The following is a 24,208-nucleotide window of genomic DNA, read 5'->3' as shown; positions in this document are numbered from 1 at the left end:
TCTCCCTCGTCGCCGGCGTCTTCCTCCTCCACACCGCGACTCCGGCCGACAACCTCCTCGCCGAGCATCTCCGACGAACTCCGATACGGTGGACCTCGGTTTCCACGCCCCGAACCCTAGATCTGGGATTTAGGAGGGTAATATTCCACTAAGCCCCGAATCTCTGTAATATTTTCAAGCCTACTTTATCATGCCGTATCTCGACAACCGTGGCTCTAAATCTTGCATATGATATGTCAAAATGTTCGCTGCGTTGATCTCTTAATGTTAACTGTATTTCCATGCATGTTAATGTCCTTTATGATGCCATTTTCATCGATGCAAGAGTGCTACAAAATTTTAACTGCTGGTGCTTACCAGATCATGGTGATTTGTCATTTTTGTTGGATTTGATGTGTGCATTATATGAGCATGTGGTCTACATGTCTTGTATTTTTGTGATCCAAGTGGTGACTAGCACAAGCATGCAAAGTAGGCTCCACAATGTTGTTGTTTTCAGAGACTTTGGATTTTGCAGTCCTTTTCCTACTGTTATTTTGATTCCATGTAAACTTGATGATACCATGAGATCCATGCTTATTTTGTGATACTTCAGTAAGGATGTTTTGAACATGTGGTTATGCTATATCCATTAATCCCCCCCCCCGTTGTTATTATGGAGTGCTCTAGCATGTCATTTCCTTGCTCTATTTTTGCTATAAATTATTCCTGGCAGATCGTTAAAATGTTAATCCATATTGCCATGATTGTTGCTAGTGATTCATGCATCCTATTAACTTGCTCTTGCCATGGTTAGATTCATCAACATTTCATCTTGTTGTTGGTTTGCTTATATTGTCATTTAATGCTTTGTGGTGAGTGGCATGAGCTCGCAAAGTTGCTTCCATAAATCTGTTTATGCCATGCTCTGTTTTTCCCAAAGTCTGAAACTGTTAATAAAACTTGCTATGTTTACATGTGTGCCATCATATCTTCTGTGCCTTTTTGGATCATGTTCAGTAAGGGACTTTTTCCCTATGCTTTTAGTAGAATCATTCCATGGATTTATTTGCCATGATATGTTCCTGTAGCATGGTGTTTGCTAGCTCTAAACAGTGCTTCCTGTTGTTGTTTTTGACATATTAGTATTTTCACTATCTCTGTGAAGCTGATATCTTTTGCACTTTTGTCATGCTTGTTTGAACCCGTTCTAGTGTGATTTAGCCGTAGCTTAGTGTTCATGTTTTGACAAAAATCTCTTGTACATCACTGCCATATGCTTTGTTGCTATGTTGGAGTGCAGTAGCTTAATTTCTTGTTGCATCCTAAGTGCTATCATGCTGTTAATTGTAGATTTGCGTCATTCTTGTTTTGCATGCCATTTGCAAACCGTGCATCCGTTTCCGGTGATCTTTATATCGATTTCAACCGAAATCATCTCATCTTTCCAGCGGCATACTTGGTTTTCCAAGTTGATGCCTTGATCATTATTTACCTTCCAGAGCATGCACATGCATTGCATATCATGCCATGTATTGCATCATGTTTCTTGTGCATTGCGCCGTGATTGGTTGTTGTTCCATTGCTTGTGTTCTTGCTTTGGGTAGAGCTGGGAGACGAGTACGTGAATGAGGAACCTATTGAGTACGCTAATGAGGATCAAGCTTTTGACAACTCTGAGAACTTTGCAGGCAAGATGACCATACCCTCGAAGTCACTTCTATCTTTGCTTGCTAGTTGTTCATTCTATCGCTATGTCACGCTACCTACCACTTGTTATATCATGCCTTCCATGTTGCCATGTCAAGCCTCTAACCCACCTTCCTAGCAAACCATTGTTTGACTATGTTACCACTTTTGCTCAGCCCCTCTTATAGCGTTGCTAGTTGCAGGTGAAGCTGAAGTTTGTTCCATGTTGGAACATGGATATGTTGGGATATCACAATATCTCTTATTTTAATTAATGCATCTATATACTTGGTAAACGGTGGAAGGCTCGGCCTTTTGCCTGGTGTTTTGTTCCACTCTTCCCGCCTTAGTTTCCGTCATACCGGTGTTATGTTCCTTGATTTTGCGTTCCTTACGCGATTGAGTGTTATGGGAACCCCTTGACAGTTCGCCTTGAATAGAACTCCTCCAGCAAGGCCCAACCTCGGTTTTAACATTTGCCACCTAAGACTTTTCCGTTGGGTTCCGCGGAGTCAAGGGTCATCTTTATTTTAAACCCCCGCGCCAGTGCTCCTCTGAGTTTTGATCCAACCTGTCAACCCCCGGTGGCCACCAGGGGCACCTCTGGGCTGGCCTACCGGATGTTTGGACAATTCGGTGTGCCCTTAGAATGAGATATGTGTAGCTCCTATCGGGATTTGGCAGTGCAGTCGGGTGGTTTTGCTGGTCTTATTTTACCATTGTCGAAATGTCTTGTAACCGGGATTCCGAGACTGATCGGGTCTTTCCGGGCGAAGGAATATCCTTCGTTGACCGTTAGAGCTTGTGATGGGCTAAGTTGGGACACCGCTGCAGGGTTTAAACTTTCGAGAGCCATGCCCATGGTTATGTGGCAGAGGGGAATTTGTTAATATCCGGTTGTAGAGAATTTGACACTTGACTTAATTAAAATGCATCAACCGCGTGTTTAGCCGTGATGGTCTCTTTTCGGCGAAGTCCGGGAAGTGAACACGGTCTTGTGTTATGATTGAAAGTAAGTAGCTTCAGGATCACTTCTTGATCACTTCTAGCTTCTCGCCCGTTGCGTTGCTTCTTTTATCGCTCTTATTTGTGTATGTCTGTCACCATATATGCTTAGTGCTTTCTGCAGCTCCACCTCAGTACCTTCTCCTACCCATAAGCTTAAATAGTCTTTATCTCGCGGGTGTGAGATTGCTGAGTCCTCGTGACTCATGGATACTTCCAAACAGTTGCAGGTGCCGAGGATACCAGTGCAAGTGATGCTACTGAACTCAAGTGGGAGTTCTACAAGGATTTGGGTCGTTACTACGTTTTGTTTCCCGATGATCAATAGTGGAGCCCAGTTGGGACGATCGGGGATCTAGCATTTGGGGTTCATCTTCCTTTTTATTCGGATTTGGCCGTAGTCGGTCTCTGAGTGTATTTGGTTGATGTGTGAATTATTTATGTATTGTGTGAAGTGGCGATTGTAAGCCAACTCTTTATCCCTTTCTTATTCAGTACATGGGATTGTGTGAAGATTACCCCTCTTGCGACAAAACTACCATGCTGCTATGCCTCTAAGTCATGCCCCAACATGTGGGAGATATAGCCACATTGTGGGTGTTACAGCCAGGCATGGGAGGAGGGTTTGGCAAACCTGATCTAGCGGTTGGCACATCATTTCCTCGATCACATTGGATCCCAAGAAGAAGGGGATCCACCCGTGCTAGCACGGACGGGCGACGGGGTAGTCGCAGATGGTGGCGGAGGTGTGGCTCACGAGCATGCATGAGACTTTGGCAATCGAAGCCACGCGAGTGGTGTCATTCACACCCAAGACGATGAGCCGCACGCCGCCGCGTCCAAGAACGGAGCCGTGCCGCCCACGGGCGGCGTGACAAACTCCAAGACACCCCCGTCGTTGCCCGTGCCGCGCGCGACGCGCAGCGCCGCGATGTTGGTGACCCCGGGCTCAGCCGCAGAAAGAGCCCTCTGCATCATTCGTGTGACGCGCAGGGCCGACATTCACGCCAAGATGCAGGTCAAGACGGCACACGGCCGCAAAACCGTGACGACGCTCCTTCTAACATGGTTAGAAGTCCAAGCACCTCCCGTTCCTCGCGCTTGTCACTGCCGCCTATGCCAGCGGAAGCATGTCACATGCCTATTTTTGGTATGACCAAGGCTCACCCTTCATGTGTGCATCATGTTTAAAATCCAAATAATTTGAATTGGGGACATGTGAAAGCCTCAGAAATCTTTTTGAAAATGATCAAGATAAAAATTGCTTCAATTTGGCCCAAGAAAATGTTCCTGTTTTTCTCTAAAACTATTGGACAGAGGTAAAATTCCAACCAATATTTTTGGGAGCTCAGAAGTATTTATTTTTGGCCATTTGAGTTAATCCAGTAAATATTTGCATAGGATATATATATGTTATATATATTATATATGTCCAATAATTCTGATTTTTACGGTGGGGATTTGGAATAATCCAATTAGTTCCTACAATAATTTTCAGAAGAAAATAAATTGGTTTAGTATTTTACTAAATCAGAAACAAATGTCAGAAATGAAAACAGAAAAGGGAGATAGACTTACCTGGGCCAATTACCAGATCGGCCCAGCAGTTCGGCCCAGCTGACTGGCCGACGCCATTCATCGTCTCCACCGCGCTAGGAGGACAGGGGCGTGTGCCCGCGGCGCACACACATGTGCATCTTCACCTCCTGTTTGCCGTCGATCGACTGGAGTTGGCTGAGGACGCCACACACGTCCCTGAGCCCCACCCTCTCACTCTCACCCCGTTCCCTGCCTCCTCCGCTCTCTCTCTCTCTCTCTCTCGCTGGACCGAACGCGCCCATCGTCGCCGCTCACTGTTGCCGCGCCCACCGCCACGGCCTCACCTCTCTGACAAGTCCAACAGCTCCGCGCCATCGTACTCGTCCTCTTTGTCAAGCCACGCATCGCCGGACGCCCCGTGGAGCCTCCACTGCGGTCGTCTTCATCATCGGCCACCGGAGATCGCCACCGACATCCCGTCGCCTCCAAGCCGTCCCCGAGTGCGCTAAGATCACCGACGGCCTTGCCGTGAGCTCCTCTACCGAACCCCTCTTCTCCCCCTCGTTTTTGTGCGCTCCAGCTCCGTTCCCCGCCAGGGCCGTAGCTCCTCGCCGCCGATCATGTCGCTGCTGTGGCTAGAGCCACCGCAGCTTGCTTCCGAGCAGCTCACCATCTTCCTTGCAACTCGAGGAGGCCGCAGAGCCCCTCAGCTCGCTCCACCGTGCCCCTTAGCTTGCGCCCACTCAGAGCCATGCTCCGGCTGCCGCCATGAGCTCCTACCCCACTGGATGCGGGAGAGCATGGGCTACGCCTCGGTGCTCTCAGCCGCCGCCCCCGCGCCCTATAGCAGTGATGACCTCACCGGCCTAACGTGCGGGCCCAGCCTGCCAGGTGATTAGCTTAAGGCTAATCACCATTTAACTAAACCCTGACACTGACAGTGGGCCCCTATGCCCTAATCTCTTAATTAGATTAGAAATAACCCCCCTGTTTAACACTGTGTCACTGACGTGTGGACCCCACACATCAGGTTTGACTCTGGTCAGCCCTGTTGACTCGCTGACATAGTGATGAAGCCATGCTAATGCAGTTAATCATTTTCTGGATTATTTCTATTTTGGAAATTCCAGAAAATTAGCAAAACTTCTAAAATTCATATAAATTCAACTGTAGCTCAGATTGAAATAATCTATATATGAAAAATTATCAGGAAAATTCAATCTATCCATCTGTACCAGTTTCATGCATGTCAAACCAACTTATACATGTTGTATAAGTGAAAACACATAAAGGGCATTTCAAATGCTTAAGTTTGGAGTTGCATTTGAATCCTTGATTCAAATGAGCTCCATTGAACTTGTTGCTGGTTACATTAGCACAAACCACTTCACATCTACTTGGCATGATTATGCATCATATTGTTGCATATGCTTGCATATTGATTGCGGCACCATTCTTCTCGATAGGTCCTGCTCCGGAGAGTGTTCGAGAGTACCTGTCTGAAGAGCAGTGCTCTATTGTCAATTTATCAGGAAAGCAAACCCCCTTGTTCATTCCGATACAATCCCACTCTCTCGCTCCTGCTCTCTTTTAATGCATTAGGACAACAACGCTTCAACTGCTACTTTATGTTGCAGTAGTTGAACCCATTCCTCTGCATGACCTGTCATTCCCATAGTAAATAGTTGAAACCCACTAGCATGTGTAGGAGTTGATTGAGCCATGTTGTGTTCCTACCATGCCATGCCTGCTATTGCTTAGAGTTGTGCCAGGTCTGATTCATTGGGAATGAATTGGAGTGTTATGATATGTTCTAGTGTTGAGAGTTAAGTGTGTGAACACGATTTGGTAAAGGTAGCGGTGAGAGGACATGTAGGAGTACATGGTGGGTTGTCTCACTGGAACCGTCCTTAAGCACCGAGTTCTGTGTATGTTGTCCAATGAATGGCTACTACCACGCATTGGAATGCTTAAGTGCCCCTCTCGACTTATTAACCAACTTGATCTTGGTCCAGGAGTTGCAAATAGTTTCTGGTGTTTGTAGGTAGTGTTAGTAGTCTACCAAGTGGCACCCGGTCAGGTGGGCTTGGGACAGACTAGGCACAAGTGGCACGGTGTACCAAGCATAGATCCATCCAGCGAGGTGGGCTTGGGAACCCTGCACACATCGTTTAGGGCTGTGAGTGAAACCCCGGCCGGATCTCCTTGCGGATGGAACCCGAATAGGCGATGAACTTGGACTAGAGTCTTGTGTGGTTATTTAGGTTGTGGCCGACACCCTCGCTAGGCTTCCGCTTGAAGGTTGCCAAGATACATAACGTGTACATGGCGGTAAGTGGCGAGAGAATGTGTGAAGAAGTACACCCCTGCAGGGTTAACATGATCTATTCGAATAGCCGGGTCCGCGGTTATGGACTTCTTGGATGCTTACGTGGTACATAGACAACTTGAAGTGGTTACTCTAAAATGCTCAAGACAAGTGTGAGTACTATGGATGGCCTTCTCGTAGGGAGACGGGAATTAATCCATAGTGGTGTACTGATGTGGTGATTAGTGGACTCATGTGCGCTTTCTTACCTCAAAGAAGTTACTCGTAGTCATAGAATAGGTTAGCCACTGAGTCAAAGTTGGCTTGCTGCAACTGAACCCCACATTTCCTCCTTGATACTAATGCATGCATGATAGGATCTGATGTAAGTCTTGCTGAGTACCTTTGTACTCACGTTGCTTAATTTATGTTTGTGCAGATGAGACTTCTGTCTCAGTAGTAGTTCTGCGTGGACTTCGGTGACTAGCTTGTTACCTTAGCTACAATCTTGTACCCTTGGGAGGGTCTTGTAGATAGTCAGGCTTCTCAGCCTTTTCCTTTCGTAGTTGTCTATACTCAGACATGTAATGCTTCCATAGCTTGTATGCTCTAAATGATGGGTCATGAGACCCATGTTTGTATTAAATGCTATGTGGCTCTTCTGAGCCTTTATCTATATGAGTTTGAGTTGTGTTGTGATGCCATGTTGTACAACACATACTTGCATGTTATGCGTACATGTGACGTGTACTGCTATGTGTGGGATCCGACAACCTAGTTGTCTATCCTTAGTAGACTTTCTTATGGGGAAATGTAGTCTAGTGCTTCCACTAAGCCATGGTAGTCTGCTACAGCCCAGATTACCGGAGTCCTGTTAGCCCAGTTGCTACTGCTCCGGAACACTTAGACTGGCCGGCATGTGTCCTTCTTCAGTCATGTGTCTGTCCCTTCGGGGAAAAGTCACGCGGTGTCTACCGGAGTCCTGCTAGCCTGCTATAGCCGGTTTCCCGGAGTCCTGTTAGCCCAATTGCTACAACCAGGATTCACTCGCTGATGACCGACACGTTCGTTGCTGGGTCATGTATGCCTGTCCCTGTAAGTTAGTGCCACTTTGGGTTTACGACTAGCCATGTCGGCCCAGGTTCTCTGTCATATGGATGCTAGCGACACTATCATATACATGAGCCAAAAGGCGCAAACAGTCTCGGGCCAGGTAAGGTGGCACCCGTGGGAATACCCTGCATGAGGCTGAAAAGTAATATGATGTGTTACATGCTAGATCAGTGTGACTTAGGATCATGGTCCCGACAAAGCATTAGCGCGAGTGCAGCTACTTCTCGACTTCCCTCCTGTTGCGGAGAAGCAAGAAGCGTGGAGGGCTGTTATCCAGAGCCTCATTGGCCGTGCCAATAAAGATCAACACCAGGAGGCAGGCCCCTCGCGGGATCGGTCCCCCGAGCTGGCGTGTGCCGACAGTGGAAGGGCCGGAGGCGCCGGAACAACGGTGCACTCCACTCCACCATGACAACAATGGTTGCTAGCTCGGCGGGTCGACGCCCGTGATGAAGGATCCACGGCTTCATCCGATCCACGAGCTCGCTACGACCAACGTCAAGTTCTTTGGGAGCGGGTTAAAGAGGATGCTCGAACCGCCATCATGGGGCGACGGGAGGCGCGTCATCAGTCTGATAGGCGTGCAGGGCCCACTGCGTACAAGCCTGCGCCGGGGGATTCTGGTGACCTGCCTTACAAGGTAGGTTGTCCAGCTTTTACTCATGAGCTGCGGCAGTTCCAGTGGCCCACTACCCACACGTTCAAGCCTGAGGTCCCAGAGAAGTACGACGACCAGACCTATCCATCCGAGTTCCTGAGTGTATACACTATTGTGATGCAAGAAGTCGGGGCTCGGGACGGCAAGGTGCTCGCGAACTACTTCTTGTTGCTGCTCAAGCCTAATGTTAGGTCATGGTTGATGCACCTGTGATGTCTACTACACAACCTTCTTCTTGTAGACGTTGTTGGGCCTCCAAGTGCAGAGGTTTGTAGGACAGTAGCAAATTTCCCTCAAGTGGATGACCTATGGTTTATCAATCCGTAGGAGGCGTAGGATGAAGATGGTCTCTCTCAAGCAACCCTGCAACCAAATAACAAAAAGTCTCGTGTGTCCCCAACACACCCAATACAACGGTAAATTGTATAGTTGCACTAGTTCGGTGAAGAGATGGTGAAACAAGTGGTATATGGATAGTAGATAAAGGTATTTGTAATCTGAAATTATAAAAACAGCAAGGTAACAAGTGATAAAAGTGAGCGTAAACGGTATTGCAATGTGTTGAAACAAGGCCTAGGGTTCATGCTTTCACTAGTGCAAGTCCTCTCAACAATACTAACATAATCGGATCACATAACTATCCCTCAACATGCAACAAGGCGTCACTCCAAAGTCACTAATAGCAGAGAACGAACGAAGAGATTATGGCAGGGTACGAAACCACCTCAAAGTTATTCTTTCCAATCAATCCGTTGGGCTATTCCTATAAGTGTCACAAACAGCCCTAGAGTTCATACTAGAATTACACCTTAAGATACAAATCAACCAAAACCCTAATGTCACCTAGATACTCCAATGTCACCTCAAGTATCCGTGGGCATGATTATACGATATGCATCACACAATCTTAGATTCATCTATTCAACCAACACAAAGGACCTCAAAGAGTGCCCCAAAGTTCTACCAGAGAATCACGACGAAAACGTGTGCCAACCCCTATGCATAGGTTCATGGGTGGAACCCGCAAGTTGATCACCAAAACATACATCAAGTGAATCACGTGATATCCCATTGTCACCACAGATATCCACGGCACGACATACATCAAGTGTTCTCAAATCTTTAAAGACTCAATCCGATAAGATTACTTCAAAGGGGAAACTTGATTCATTACAAGAGAGAAGAGGGGGGAAGAAACATCATAGGATCCAAATATAATAGCAAAGCTCGCGATACATCAAGATCGTATCATCTCAAGAACACGAGAGAGAGAGAGATCAAACACAAAGCTACTGGTACATACCCTCAGCCCCGAGGGAGAACTACTCCCTCCTCATCATGGAGAGCACCGGGATGATGAAGATGGCCACCAGAGAAGGATTGCCCCTTCCGGCAGGGTGCCGGAAGGGGTCTAGATTGGTTTTCGGTGGCTACGGAGGCTTCTGGCGGCGGAACTCCCGATCTATTGTGCTCACGGATGTTTTTAGGGCATATGGAGATATATAGGCGGAAGAAGTACGTCAGGGGGGCCACGAGGGGCTCACGAGGGTGGAGGGCGCGCCCAGGGGGGTGGGCGCGCCCCCTGCCTCATGACCTCCTCGTAGGTTCCTCGACGTGCACTCCAAGTCTTCTGGGCTTCTTTCCTTCAAAAAATGAGTTCCGTGAAGTTTCAGATCAATTGGACTCCATTTGATTTTGCTTTTCTTCGAAACCCTAAAATAGGGTAAAAACAGAAACTGGCACTAGGCTCTGGGTTAATAGGTTAGTCCCAAAAATGATATAAAAGTGTATAATAAAGCCCATAAACATTAAAAACAGTAGATAATATAGCATGGAGAAATCAATAATTATAGATACATTGGAGACGTATCAACCTGCCGGTGGATTCCATCTCCTCTTGGTCGGACCTGTGCCACGAGTTTGTTGGCGCCTTTACCGGAGGCCATCAAGCTCCTGACTAGGCAAGTGATTTGCATCTCATCCCCCAAAAGGATTGGCGAATCCTTGCGCAAGTACATTCAGATATTCAGCCATGTGCAGTACACCATCCCAGATGTTCATCCTGTCGCTATCATCAGCGCGTTCCATCAGAACATGCGCAACCACAAGATGCATGAAGAGCTGGCCATGAACAAGGTTAGGGATGTTGCCGAACTGTATGTTTTGGCTGACAGATGTGCTCGTGCTGAAGAAGGAAGGAAGTACCCCAGCAAAGATGCCAGCACGGGAAGCGATTCTGGAGACGAACACACCGTCGCCCCGGCAAGGAAGGGCCGACGGTGTAATAGGAAGCGCAGGGGCAAGACCTTGCTTGCCGTCAAGGAATCCGGCAACCCCGGCATCACCAAGAAGGCCAAGGTCGACAACCCTGGCAAAGAAGTTGCCGAGTGTGCCGCCTGCCAGGCCTTCGCGGCCGCCAACAATCCGAAGGGCTCCGACAAGCAATACTGCAAGATCCATCGCACCAAGGGCCATGATGCCCAAAACTACCGGCAAGTTGAGAAGCTTGTGGAGAGGTAAAGCTGAGTATGAAAGACGGGATAAGGAGAAGGGCCAGGATGGTGCTAAGGGCTCCGACAGGAAGCGTGGTGGCCGAGAGGGTCGACACAGCAAGGAAAAGCAACAAGAGAGGCCTACTCGAGGACGCGACAAGAAAGAGGGGGATGATGACTGCGAAGAGGAAGATGAGTCTAGTGACCAAGAATTTCAGAAGGCCACAGAAGCCATGTGCATCGATGGTGGCACCTCATTGCATTCTTCTCACCGCCAGCTTAAAAAGTGGGCACGCGAGATCAATGCGACAGAGCCATCGATCGACGCCCAGAAGGCACTGAAATGGTCCAACACGCCTATGATTTTCGACGCTGAGGATCACCCTGATCCCACGACCGCGGTCGGGTGCTTGCCATTTTTGGTTTCGCCAAAAATTCGCAACCTCAAGGTGATGAAAATTCGAGTGGACGGTTGGGCCAGTCTGAACTTGATCTCTCCACAAGTGATTAAGAGGGTGCAAATTCCCAAGGGAAATCTCGAGGAGGCGGGCACTTTTCAAGGTATCGACCTAGGGAGAAGCCAGCCCAAGGGTAAGCTCACATTACCAGTTATGTTTTTGTGGCGAGCTAAACTACAGGACAGAGAAGATCATTTTTGATGTAGCCAAGATCCCGTTGCCATATAACGGGATCCTTGGCCATCCAGCACTGGCCAAATTTATAGAGAATTCCTTATTTGGCCCTTTCTTAAATTTTGGTTCCCTTTTTGGCCCTAAAATTTATTTTTTCCTTCTTTGACACCCTAACTTTATTTTTCTTCCTTCCATGACACTTCTGTCGCTCTTTGCCGTTAACACTGTCAACTATGACAGGAAAAGTCGTTTTTACCCCTTCTTCATAGCACGCTAAAAAAAGAAAAACGAACCCCCCTTCCGGCCCCGATTCCCCTTCTCCTCCCCGAGACCTAAACCTAGCGCTGCACCTAGTGGCGGCGGCGCAAGCGAGGCACCCAGCGGCGACGCATGGAGGAGGGCGAGGTGGAAGAGGGCCATGCGCGAGGCGGCCATGGTGGGGAGGCCGCGAACCCCTGGAGGACGGGCGAGGCGACCATGGTGGGGAGGCGGGTGGCGGCCAACTCCTAGAGGACGGGGCGAGGCGGCCATGGTCGGGAGGCGGGGGGCGGCCAACCCCTGGAGGACGGGCAAGGCGGCCATGGTGGGGAGGCAGGGGGCCAAGTATCACCGAGGGATGCGGCTACATCGGCTTGTCTAGATGGGTGAGTCATCTCTTCTTTAAATTTGACAGAGTACTTAGAGATGGCTTTGAAGATTACTTAGATATGGATCCCAAATGCAACATATTTGCTGCACCTCTCTTCTAGATTTGTCAAAATGCAACAGATTACTTAGGAGTTTCATTTAGAGATGATAATTTGGTGCAAAATCTGAACTTAGAGATGGATCCCAAATTCAACTCATGATTAAGTTTATTTGGTGTTTACAGGATGGATCAAAATTCAACTTATGTGCTGAAAATCAATTTTCTTGGCAACCCAAAAAAGGCTAGAAAGGATATCAAATGCTTCTGTTTTGATAAGGTTATTTATTCCAACTTAACAAATTATAAGGACTTGGTTGATTCAATCGTAGTGCAGTACTCGGCTCGTTATTTGGAAGTTGCACATGTTTAGTACTATGATGATGTTCTTAAAATCTACCCTGAAGTAACATCTGACCAAGAATTGGTGTCGATGTTTGAGAAAAACTCTAAGACAAAGGTTGTGCACATGTTTGTTGCATATTGTGATCCATCGGAACCATATGAGCCTATAACGGAGTGGCATAGTGATGCGCATAGCCAACCTAACAACATAGAACAAGATGATGGTTATTATCTTCACAACCCAATACCTGAGAGTGAGCATGTTGGTGTTGATGAGGAAAATATTTATTTAGAGGATGAACCTGTACCTCTTATCATGGTTCCTTGTTCCAACAAAGAAAAGGACAAAGACTATGTTCCTGATCATGAGAGCGTGGCTGAGAGCGAGGTTGAAAGCGAGGATGAGAATGAGGATGAGAGCATGTGAGAGGTTGAAGTAGAGGAAGATGAGGAATATCACGAGGTAGATCATCCAATGAATATAATAAATTAGATCCTCCAATGAAGGAAGGAAGAAAATATCCCAATATGGCAGAGTTTAAATTGGCGCTTTCTCAACATGCAATCAAACATGAATTTTAGTTTGACACCAAAAAGAGTGCACCACATAGGTTCAAAGCTTATTGTTCAAGAAGGGATGAAGATAATTGTCCATGGAGGATATATGCTTCTACAATGGAAGATGAGTGCACAGTAATGGTAATTTTCTAACTTTACTCATGTGTGCTTAATTTTTGGTCATGGTCTTTACTCTAGTACTAATTTTCTATGTTCATCTTTTGTAGGTGAGAAAGAACCCTTGTGGTCATGATTGCTCTAGTACAAAAAGAAAAAATAAGTTGAAGAATGCAAACAAGCGGTGGATATGTGAGCACGTGAAGGACTGGATAATTGAGGATGCAACTCCAGGACCAAAGGCATTGCGAAAGAAGCTTAAAGAGCATCATGGAATCGACATCAACTCTAAGAGAGTCTATATGGGTAAGCTATTAGGCTTGAAGGAACTATATGGTGATTGGGATACAAGCTTTGATAATTTGTATAGTTTCAAGGCGCAAATTGAAAGTTGCTGCCCCGGTAGCATAATGATCATTGATCATCACACAATAAAAGATAAAATCAGATATAAAAGAATTTTTATTCCTTTGAAGCCTTGCATCGATGGGTTCCTTAATGGCTGCAGGCCATACTTGGCAGTAGATAGCACCTTCTTGACAGGCAGGTTCAAGGGGCAGCTGGCTAGTGCTACCGCCGTTGATGGCCATAGTTGGATGTATCCAGTTTGTATGGGTGTTTTCGATTCTGAAACTAATGAGAATTGGACCTGGTTCATGCAAATGGTTCGACAAGCCATAGGATCCCCAAGGGGTTTAACCATATGCACCGATGCTGGGCAACCAATGATGACAGGTGTAAAAGAAGTGTTCCCAGAGGCTGAACATAGGGAATGTATGTTTCACTTGATGTCCAACTTCAAGAAGAAGTTTCATGGGAAGGTGTTTGATCACCACGTTTGCGCTGCTGCTTATTCATGGAACCCCTATATATTTCAAAAAATGGGCTGCAATGGACATAGCAAAGCCAGTGGCAACTGCATATCTTAGGAGGTGGCACACTAGGTTGTGGTCTAGGAGTCAGTTCTCCACAATTTCCAAGGTGGATTATGTTACAAACAACTTGGCTGAGTGCTTCAATAATTGGATTAAGCATCACAAGTCCTTGAACTTGGATGACTTCTTTGATAAGGTTAGGCAAATGATTATGATCATGTTGAACCAAAGGAGGAAAGTAGCAAGGAAGTTGGTTGGGTTGATTCTTCCCCACATAATTAAGAAGTTGAATGTAGAGAATTAAACTTGGAGGTGGTAGAAAGCTCAGAAGAAGTTGCTGAAGTGACAGCATTAGGAGGCAGCGGCTTTAGGTTTGTGGTCAACTTGCTTGATAGGACATGTTCTTATAGACAATGGCAAGTTTCTGGCCTTCCTTGCAAGCATGGTCTAGCATTTATCACATCTCTTATCAATGCACACATACAGAATTATGTGGACTTGTATTACTCCATTGACAAATTTAGGGCAGCCTATGACCAACTAATTCCTGCCATGGTTGACAAGAACCAATGGCCTAAATCTGACCATGGATTCTTCATGTTTCCACCACTACTAAAATCCATGGCGGGTAGGCATAAAACTAAGAGGTATAAAGGCTGCAGTGAGAAGAAAAGAAAAAGCGGCCAACACTTATGCCCTATTTGTAAGGACTATGGGCATCATTGGCATAAATGCAAGAAGGGTAACCCAGCTGACATTGCTACTATTTTAGCTGTGATGTACTAAATTTAACTCTGTAACTTGCCTCACTTGCATTTTTTTGTAAGCAGCCATAGATGTTAACTATTTTTTTGTTCCTCATGTAGAGGACCACCAAAGAAGAGGGAAAAGACCACCAAAGCATCAATTGTGCCTTACGAGGATGATGCTCTAGCATCCTCCATGTGATTTCCGCCAAGGTTAGCCACTTTACACTTATGCTCATAATTATATGAAATCTGTGTTTGAATTCTTAGTAACTTCTCACAATAGCCAAAGCTTGGAACCTACAACTACGAAAAAGAGAAAACATGATAACTCAATTACTGGAGCATCAAAAAGGTAAGAACTAGTTCTGAATTTTGTAGTAGATTAGATGAAAGCTTGGTCTTGTATTCTAATTGCATTCTTCTCACTATAGCCAAATGTTGGAGAAAACAACTAAGGGAAAGGGAGTAAATCTGGATCTAGAGTAGCAAAAAGGTAACCTATGGTTGTTTCTGAATTTTATGTTATGTTATGCATTGTTCTATTGTTAATCTGGGCTACTATATGAGATGTATGATGTGCTGCCATGAATGTGTATGTGTAGATCAAGAACTCAGCCAATTTATGTGGCCAACAAGAAAGCATCTATTGCTTTGAAATTACATGCCAAAATAAAAGGCAAAGAGGTTGATGATAAGTTGCCACACCTTCCTATGGTGCCACATGATAGCCCTGCAACGGGCACACATTGCAAAAAAATGAATCCTGCCAGCCCTGCAATGAGCACACGAAGCAAAAGGAGGCTTAGCTTGTGATTCTCATTGGATCCCTTTCCATATCATGGTTCATTTGGGAAACTTTTGAGCTATTTATGTAATATATATGTGAACCTGGGCTTTTGTACGTGCTATATGTGACCTTCATGTGTTGTATTTGACATGATGTGAACCTGGACTATTATATGTGAACTCTATGTGAACCTGAATGTGTGTAGAGGACTAAATATGTGGACTGTTTCCGTATATGTGAACCTGGACCAAGTTTCTATGAACTTTAATTTGCATACATGTGAATCTGCTCCAAGTATATTATAATTTGTGCATATATGAACTTTACAGGGGATATATCATCAAAATACAAGGGAGGTGTTGTCCAATTATCCAATTAAAATTAAAGATGTGCTAAATAGCAGATTAGGTTTCATTTGGTAATGTATTCAAGACAAACAGATCACATCACCATTGCTTTTGACTTCCAGTTCACAATTTTGGTCAGAAACTACACCAAGGGTAAAAAGGACTTTTCATGTCGGATTTAACGGTGCTATTACGCCAGCTGGCGAAAGGGGGATGTGCTGCAAGGCGATTAAGTTGGGTAACGCCAGGGTTTTCCCAGTCACGACGTTGTAAAACGACGGCCAGTGAATTGTAATACGACTCACTATAGGGCGAATTCTCTCCCATATTTATGGCAGCATCACATTACGCCTACAACACATTGCAGATGCCCAACCCGATGAGCATTATCACTGTCGGCTCCGACAAGAAGGATGCGCTCATCTATGCCGACGAGCTCTACCAGGAGGCGGTGGTGGCAATTGCTGCCAAGGCACTTGCTCCTACCACTGGAGCCCCCAAGGGGAAGAGGACCGACAAGACCTCAGTCACCGGCAAGACTTCTGGCCCTGGCCAAGCCTCTTGCACCCACTCCGGCAAGTGTGCCTCCTCGGGGTTGTGCGTTTCCATTGAGGACGTGCCACGGAGCTCCACCGGCAAGAGCAAGAAAGCCAAGGCTGCACCACCGAAAACCAAGAAGGTGCCCATCAAGGAGGACGGCACGGGCAGAGATTTTACTATAAGCTCCACCCTCGATAGGAAATTGGAAAGTGCCTGTCGCCTTCCTGCAGGCGAATGTCGATGTGTTTGCATGGAAAGCATCTGACATCCCCGGTGTTCCCAGGGAGGTGATTGAGCACCACCTTGATGTCCGTCTTCATGCACGGCCCATCAAGCAGAAGGTCAGGAAGCAAGCTTTATAGCGGCAAGAATTCATTATTGAGGAGATTAGGAAGTTGGAAGCTGCAGGCTTGGTCAGAGGAGTGCTCCACCCAACATGGGTGGCCACCGGTGGTGGTGCGCAAGGTGAATGGAAAGTGGAGGCTGTGCATTGATTATACAGATAACAATAAAGCCTGCCCAAAAGATCCTATCCCTTTGCCGCGCATTGACCAGATCGTGGACTCCACTGCTATGTGCGACCTGTTTGTCATTCCTTGATGCCTATTCGGGATACCACCAAATCTTTATGATGAAGGAAGATAAAGAGAAGACCGCCTTCATCACCTCATGTGGTACGTATTGTTTTATACGAATGCCTTTCGGGTTGAAAAGTGCTGGTTCGACATTTGCAAGAACAGTTTAGATTGGTTTTGAGCCCCAGCTCCATAGAAATATGTAGGCTTACATGGATGACATAGTGGTCAAAACCAAGGACAGGGCGACACTTGTACATGATTTGGAAGAAACATTTGCAAATTTGTGCAAGATCAACCTCAAGATCAACCCTGAGAAGTGTGTGTTCGGTGTCCCATCTGGCAAGCTTCTCGGGCTCTTTGTGTCTCAACAAGGGATTGAGGCGGACCCCGACAAGATCAAGGCAATTGAGCAGATTGAGACACCGAGGCGAGTCAAAGATGTGCGTCGGCTTGCTGGCTGCGTTGCTACTCTAATTAGGTTCATCTCCAAATCTGGTGAGCGCACCCTCCCCTTTCTCAAGATTTTGAAAAAGGCAGGGCTGATGAAATGGACCCCGGAGGTCGAGGCAGTGCTACAGGATGTGGAGAGGTACCTCTCATCTATGCCAATACTAGTTGTGCCTAAAGCGTAAGAGCTGTTGCTTCTATATCTAGAGGCAACGAATCAAGTGGTTAGTGCTGCACTAGTGGCATAGAGGGAAGTGGGCGAAGAGGCGGTAGCGGTGGCAAGGCTATTGGATGACGAGCCAGAGGTCCCCCGGCAGGGTCTGGTGCCGCGAAGGCCAGACCCTCGGCAGAGTCTGGTGCCGCCAAGGCCAGACCCCCGGCAGAGTCTGGTGCCGGCAAGGCAGGATCCGCAGAAGCAAACAAAGTGATACAAAGGAAGAAGATGATGTAGCACCCAGTCTATTTTGTCAGATCCCTCTTGCAGGGGGCTAGATCTAGGTACTATAGTGTGCAGAAGTTGATCTTCGGCCTCCTTATGGCCTTGAGGAAATTGCGTCATTATTTTCAAGCACATGAGATCACGGTCATCACTCGCTTCCCATTGCAACGGATCTTGCACAACCCAGATGCATCTGGAAGGATTGTGGAATGGGCGTTGGAACTGTCAAGCTTTCGTCTCAGGTTTGAAAGCACTTTGACAATGCAGAGTAGGGTTTTGGAGGAGTTCATTGCAGAATGGACCTCAACGCCTAATGAAGAAGTTCAAAAGACCACTCTCCCCGGCAAGGAAACAAGCCACAACTGGATTATGTACTTTAATGGGGCTTTCTTGCTGCACGGCGCCGGTGCCGGCGTGCTGCTTGTCGCGCCCACGAGATAGCTCCTCAAGTAGGTATTCCAAATGCACTTTCCTCGGGAGAGATCGATGACCAACACTGCGGAGTATGAGGGGCTGCTTGCCGGCCTCAGGATCATGGTAGACCATGGGATCAAAAATTTGATCATCAATGGGGATTCGCAACTCATAGTGAAGCAAGTGAACAAGGATTATCAGAGCCCGCTGATGGAAGCTTATGTAGATGGAGTGAGGAAGTTGGACGAGCGTTTTGATAGTCTACAAGCAGAGCATGTTCCTCAAGCTGAGAATAGTGTTGCTGATGACCTGTCAAAACGTGTTGCCCTCAAGTTACCTGTGGATCCAGCGACCTTTGTGCTCCAATTGACTCAGACATCCGTTGAACCATCGGCAGGATAGAATAAGAGAAAAAAAATTAGGCCCCGGTAAGTACTTTCCCGCCAGGCTCCCAAGAGCCGTCGGCAAGGATGTTGCCAGGCACGCCAAGATTGCCGGGGAGTGACAGGCTCTGGCAGGGCCTCAAGCCCTTTCCGTAGAGACAACCGCTCCCACTGCAGAGGATATGCCTCTAGTCCTTACCGTCGAGCCTCAAGCTCTGGCATGGCCGCGACACACCATTCAGTTCCTCCAAACAGGGGAACTCCCTGAGGAACAAGTAGAAGCGGAGAAAGTAGCCCGTCGGTCTACCATGTACTAGTTTCTGGATGACGTCTTTTATAGGAAAAGACCGAACAGTGTGAAATTGAACTACATTCCCTAGGAGGACGGACTGGAGCTGTTGGCAGAGATACATGGATGCATATGTGGATCTCACATAGGATCAAGAGCCCTTGCCGGCAAGGCATTCCGACAAGGTTTCTTTTGGCCCACTGCTCTCCAGAATGCGACTGCACTAGTAAACAAGTGTGAAGCGTGTCAGCTCCATTCGGAGAAACTCCATCAACCAGCTCAAGCTCTCCAGACAATCGCTCTTTCCTGGCCATTCTCAATCTGGGGGCTCGACATACTGGGCCCCTTTCCCCATGTTGTCGGGGGCTTTCAGTACTTGTACATTGCGATCAACAAGTTCACAAAGTGGCCAGAAGTGGAAGCAGTGAGAAAGGTAACAACACAATCATCCATGAAGTTCTTCAAAGGACTAGTTTGCCGTTTTGGTGTGCCAAACAGAGTCATCACCGATAACGGCACGCAGTTCACAAGCCGCACCTTAATGCAATACGTCCAAGACCTCGGCAGCAAGATATGTTTTGCTTCTATTGTACATCCACAAAGCAATGGCCAGGCGGAAAGGGAAAATGCTGAAGTGTTGCGAGACCTCAGGACGAGGACTTTTGATAGGCCGCACAAGTGCAGAAGACGCTAGATTGACGTGTTGCCGGCGGTTCTTTGGTCAATCACAACAATACCAAATCGAGCCACCGGCCAGATGCCCTTCTCCCTTGTATATGAGGTAGAAGTAGTTCTCCCCATAGAACTCGCATACGGGTCACCTCGAGTACTCGCTTATGATGAGCTTGAGCAAGAGCAGTTGCGGCAAGATGACGCTACGCTCCTTGAGGAAGATCTTCTTCAGGCTGCTGTGCGAGCTACGCGCTACCAGCAAGCCTTGCGCTGCTACCATAGCCGCAAGGTTCATGCCCGAAGCTTTGAGGAAGGCGACCTTGTTCTTCGGCGCGGTCGGTCGGCCAAGAATTCTAACAAGTTGACGCCAAAGTGGGAAGGCCCTTATCGGATAATACGAGTCACCAGGCCCGACACAGTATGCTTGGAGACCAAAGATGGTATCCCCGTGAGCAACTGCTGGAACATCGAAGATCTTCTTAAGTTTTACCCGTAAGGCATGGTTGCCGGGCCCCCCTGCAGACCACCTTTTGTACAAGCCTTGTCATCAAGGCATGTGACCCTTTGTACAAAGACAGACGCAGACCCTGAGCAACAGATGAATAAATGAAGCACTGGCGCCCTAAGAATTAGCATGCATGTTAGGTTGAGTCTCTCTCTGGTACGGTTCATAGTGCTTAGAAGCAACTAACCCCTGGCATAGAGGTTGAGTGTGCGTCTTTTTGTCCCTTCTAGTCCTTTTTGTTTCACAGGCCACACGAGCGCTTCAGCGGAACTTTTTGGAAGAAAGGAGGCGAACTAACACTCCGACCCCGGCAAGCCAAGGCTGCCAGGGGCAGCAGATTCAGATAAGTCTTTTTCCCTAGCTACGTACTTCCATATGAAACTTGAACGTACGAAGCTTCGCTCGATCCCGTGCCACCGTGCTCCCTCGTTCCTATGACCAAAATCCCTTTTGGCCTGGAATTTGGCTATAGTTGTCACAGCCCTAGCTCTGGCCTTTGCTTGTCATTGCATATGCATCCATGCATCATCTTAAATTCCATTAAATTGGATTGAGGGAATTCTCAACCCTCAGATATCACCTCACAAATAATCAACATTAAAAAAATCTCTTCAAACAAGCCCAAGAAAATGTTCCTGTTAATATCTGGAAATATTGGCAAGATATAAAATTCAAACCAATATTTTTAGAATCTCAGGAATATTTATTTTGGGCCCTTGAATTAATCCAATAAAAATTTGAATTGGACTTATATTTATTATATAATAAATATATGTTCAATAATTCTGGAAATTGTTGTGTGGTTTGGGTTAAAGACCACTTAGTTCGCACAACTATTTTCATGAAGTTTTGATGTGGTTTAGTATTTTTGCTAAATCAGAAAACAAAGACAGAAATAGAAAACAGAAACAAATAAAAAAGGAAAGTAGAGAGAGAGAAGCCCACCTGGACCTTACCTGGCGGCCCAAGTGGCCGGCCCAGCCCACCTGGCCCCCTCCCCTGTCGTCTTCCTCCTTTGCTAGGAGGATGGGCGTGTGGTCGCCGTGCGCGCACACGAGCCCCGGCCACCTCTTGCTTGCCGCTTCCCCGACCCCCTGGAGATGCCACGCACCTCCCTGGCGCCACATCCACTTCTCCCTCCGACCCTATCCACCTCTGCACTCTCTCCCTCCCGTGACCGAACACCACCATCACCGCCGCTCGCTGCCAACGCGCCCACCGAGCTCGCCTGACCTCCCCACCGTATCCCTAGGCTCCGCCGCGGCTCTGCACGTCGACGAGAAGAACAAAACAAGCCCCGGGATCCCCTCAGCCTCGCCATCGCCGTCGTCCTCATCCTCGGGAGCCGACCACCGCCGTCGTCGATTCACCGGCCATAGGACATCCCCGAGCAAGCCGAACCCATCATCGCGATCACTGTGAGCTGCACCGTCGCTTCCCCCTAACCCCACGGCCTAGTGCTTGCTGTAGCGCCGTTTTCCATGACTCCCGAAGCACGCCGCCGCACGAGCTCGTCGCCGACGAGGCTCCGGTGGCCAATAGGCCCCGTTCATATGTCCGTTGGCTTTGTGAGAGCCTGCAGAACGCGTAGGTGCTACCCGTTGATCCTCCCGTGCACGGTGTCGTCGTTTTCATCGGCGCCCGAACTCCGGCGGCCGCAACTGAGCTCGCCGCCGTCGACTCCGGCCACCCCAGGCCCAGAGACCACCACCATCCGACGCGCCATCTTGCCAGCTCTCCGTAGGGCCAAAGGGCTCACCGAACGGTGCACTGTAGGCGAAACCCGAGCCACCCCGGTGCGTCTCCGCCACGTTTTTGGTCATCGCCGGCGAAACTCCAGCGAGCCAACGTGGCACACTTAGTTAACACTAATGACGCCATTAGCTGATCACTGTGCCACTAACGGATGGGCCCCACGCGCTAATTAACCCTGGAATTTATTCCCTGTTTTACTTAGACTAACCCACCGGGCCAACATGTCAGGTTGACTTTGCTGACATGGCCTTTGACCGGTCCCACTTGTCGTTGACTCGAGCCAGCACTGTGTGACTGACTAGTGGACCCCACTGGTCAGCTTTGACCTGGTCAGCCGCAGTTGACTTGCTGAGGTCCGCATGATGCAATGCTGACGTAGTAAATGATTTTCTAGATTTTAAATAATTCAGAAAATTCCAGAAAATAGGCAAAACTTCTAAAATTCATAGAAAATTATCTATAACTCAGAATGAAATAAATTATATATGAAAAATTATTAGAAAAATTCAAGGAATCTGTTTATGGCATTTGCATGCATGTTTGAACAACCTAGGGTTGCTTTACAGGGCAATTTGCATAATTGACATTTAAATAAGCACATATGGAGTTTGAATTTGAACCCTTGGTTCAAACCAACTTCATTTAATACGATTGCTAGTTGCATTAGCTCAATCAAAAGCATATTGCCATGACATTATCGTGCATCATAATTGTTGCATTGCATTGATTGTGTTCCTCTTTCTTTGCCGGTATTTGTCCCCTCTCGATAGATGTGGTTCCGATGATGTGTTCGATGACACCGATGAAGAACTATACTATCTTCAGAAATGCCAGGCAAGAAAAACCCCCTTGTTCATTCCGATAAAATCCCACTCTCTCGCTCCTGCTCTCTTTTACTGCATTAGGACAACAACAATTCAACTGTTACATGCTGTGGTAGTTGAACCCCTTTCCTCTGCATGACCTGTCATTGCCACAGTAAATAGATGCAAACCACTAGCATGAGTAGGAGTTGCTTGAGCCCTGATGTGCCTACTCATTCATGCTTGTTTGTCATGCTTGCTATTGCATAGAGTTGTGTCGGGTCTGATTCATCGGGAATGAATTGGAATGGTGATGAACATGTCCTACTATGTTGAGCTAAGTGTGTGAACACGATTTGGTAAAGGTAGCGGTGAGAGGCCATGTAGGAGTACATGGTGGGTTGTCTCATTGAAACCGTTCTTAGGAACTGAGTTCTGTGTCTGTGATCCATGAACAACTACTGCCACTCATTGGGATCCTTAATTGACCCTCTAGGCTTCTTAATCACCCTAGTCCTTTGTCCAGGAGTTGCAACTAGTTTCTAGTGTTTGTAGGATATGTGTTGGCGGCTGTGCATAGCGCTGACCCCAGGGGTGGGCTATGTTGCGGTACATACACCGTGGCCGGGCATGTCGGGCGCCCGTTTGGTGTCTTGGAACCCTGTACACATCGTTCGGGGCCGTATATGGAAACCTCGGCCGGACTCCCTGCGGATGGAACCCGGATAGGCGATAAACCTGGACTAGAGACTTGAGTGTTTAGGTAGGCCGTGGCCGACACCCTCATTGGGCTTCCACTTGAAGGTTGCCGAGTACATGTCGTGTAAACGATGATAAGTGGTGGGAGAGTGTGTGAAGAAGTACACCCCTGCAGGGTTATCATTATCTATTCGAATAGCCGGATTCCTCGGATATGGAAACTTGGACCCCTTGCATAGTTCATAGACAAGTGAAAGTGGATACTCTAAAACTCGCAAGATAAGCGTGAGTGCTATGGATGGCGTTCACGTAGGGAGGTGGGAGCGAATCCATAGTGGTGTATTGATATGGTGAATATGTGGACTCGTGTGCGCCACATCAAAAGAGTTGCTTGCAATCGTAGTTCAGGTTAGCCACTGAGTCAAAGCTGGCTTGCTGCAGTTAAACTCCACCACCCCCTTGTTGATACCGATGCATATGTAGTTAGTTCTGATGTAAGACTTGCTGAGTACATATGTACTCACGTTTGCTTAATTTATGTTTTTGCAGAGAGACTTCAGTCTCGCTGGTAGTTCCATGTGGACTTCGACGTTTAGCTTGATACCTCAGCTACGATCTTGTGCCCTCGGCAGGATCTGGTAGAGAGTCAGGCTTCTCAGTCTTCTTCATTTGTAGTTGTCTGTACTCAGACAAGTTAAGCTTCCGCATGTGCTTTGATTTGTATGCTATGATTGTTGGGTCATGAGACCCATGTTTGTAATATCTCGCTCCTCGGAGCCTAATGAATAAATACTTGAGTCGTAGAG

The sequence above is a fragment of the Triticum urartu genome, chromosome 4 (genome assembly GCF_003073215.2).
Source record: "Triticum urartu cultivar G1812 chromosome 4, Tu2.1, whole genome shotgun sequence".
Classification (NCBI taxonomy): Eukaryota; Viridiplantae; Streptophyta; class Magnoliopsida; order Poales; family Poaceae; genus Triticum; species Triticum urartu.
Note: the sequence above shows the minus strand (reverse complement) of the source record.